Consider the following 2,221-nt stretch of genomic DNA (forward strand, 5'->3'; position numbering starts at 1 on the left):
AGCAAGGAGCGGCAGACACTGTTAGCAGGCCCCAAACCAACTAGTACGCCAAATGCAGTTGTTCCATTTAACCACTATTTAACAAGAGCCTGAAGATAGAAGCTCAGGAAAGGCAACCTGGAGAACACCTTGGAGTGGAACACACCGTCTCTACACCCCATACCCAATTTGTAGGCCTAATGCAGTGTAGTTTCCAACAACTACTAAACGACAGCATTAAGATCGAAGCAATGGCGAGGAAACCTGGGGAACACTTTGGAGTGGAACACACCATCTCTCTACACCCCATACCCATTTTGTAGGCCTAATGCAGTGTAGTTTCCAACAACTACTAAACGAGAGCCTGAAGATAGAAGCTCAGGAAAGGCAACCTGGAGAACACCTTGGAGTGGAACACACCGTCTCTACACCCCATACCCAATTTGTAGGCCTAATGCAGTGTAGTTTCCAACAACTACTAAACGAGAGCATTAAGATCGAAGCAATGGCGAGGAAACCTGGGGAACACCTTGGAGTGGAACACACCATCTCTCTACACCCCATACCCAATTTGTAGACCTAATGCAGTGTAGTTTTCTACAACTACTAAACGAGAGTCGGAAGACCGAAGCAATGTGGACGAAACCTGGGGAACACCTTGGAGTGTATCACACCATCTCTCTACACCCCATACCCAATTTGTAGGCCTAATGCAGTGTAGTTTCCAACAACTACTAAACGAGAGCATGAAGATCGAAGCAATGGAGAGGAAACCTGGGGAACACCTTGGAGTGGAACACACCATCTCTCTACACCCCATACCCATTTTGTAGGCCTAATGCAGTGTAGTTTCCAACAACTACTAAACGAGAGCATGAAGATCGAAGCAATGGAGAGGAAACCTTGGGAACACCTTGGAGTGGAACACACCATCTCTCTACACCCCATACCCATTTTGTAGGCCTAATGCAGTGTAGTTTCCAACAACTACTAAACGAGAGCATGAAGATCGAAGCAATGGAGAGGAAACCTTGGTAACACCTTGGAGTGGAACACACCATCTCTCTACACCCCATACCCATTTTGTAGGCCTAATGCAGTGTAGTTTCCAACAACTACTAAACGAGAGCATGAAGATCGAAGCAATGGAGAGGAAACCTGGGGAACACCTTGGAGTGCAACACACCATCTCTCTACACCCCATACCCAATTTGTAGGCCTAATGCAGCGTAGTTTCCAACAACTACTAAACGAGAGCATGAAGATCGAAGCAATGGAGAGGAAACCTGGGGAACACCTTGGAGTGGAACACACCATCTCTCTACACCCCATACCCATTTTGTAGGCCTAATGCAGTGTAGTTTCCAACAACTACTAAACGAGAGCATGAAGATCGAATCAATGGAGAGGAAACCTTGGGAACACCTTGGAGTGGAACACACCATCTCTCTACACCCCATACCCATTTTGTAGGCCTAATGCAGTGTAGTTTCCAACAACTACTAAACGAGAGCATGAAGATCGAAGCAATGGAGAGGAAACCTGGGGAACACCTTGGAGTGCAACACACCATCTCTCTACACCCCATACCCAATTTGTAGGCCTAATGCAGCGTAGTTTCCAACAACTACTAAACGAGAGCATGAAGATCGAAGCAATGGAGAGGAAACCTGGGGAACACCTTGGAGTGGAACACACCATCTCTCTACACCCCATACCCATTTTGTAGGCCTAATGCAGTGTAGCTTCCAACAACTACTAAACGAGAGCATGAAGATCGAAGCAATGGAGAGGAAACCTGGGGAACACCTTGGAGTGCAACACACCATCTCTCTACACCCCATACCCAATTCGTAGGCCTAATGCAGTGTAGTTTTCTATAACTACTAAACGAGAGTCGGAAGACCGAAGCAATGTGGACGAAACCTGGGGCACACCTTGGGGCGGCAGACACCGTTAGTAGGCCCTACCAAAGTTGTACCCCCAATGCAGTTTTAAAATTCCTAGAGGCTGAAAACAAGACTATTGACGCTCAGCTTTTTTCAAAGGAACACAGCTGAATTGAGTGGCGCAGACAGACACAGGTTGTAGGACTTAAACCAAAAATGTGGCTCACTGCAGCTTAAAAAAGTTACAGGGGTACACAGGCAGCATTGCTCTGGGCAGTGGAGGACAATTTCAATAGTGGACCGCAGACAGACTTTGTATGCCTACTATTAAAATAAGGATGCTCTATGCAATT

This window comes from Ranitomeya imitator, chromosome 2, assembly GCF_032444005.1.
Source record: "Ranitomeya imitator isolate aRanImi1 chromosome 2, aRanImi1.pri, whole genome shotgun sequence".
In the NCBI taxonomy this organism is placed as follows: Eukaryota; Metazoa; Chordata; class Amphibia; order Anura; family Dendrobatidae; genus Ranitomeya; species Ranitomeya imitator.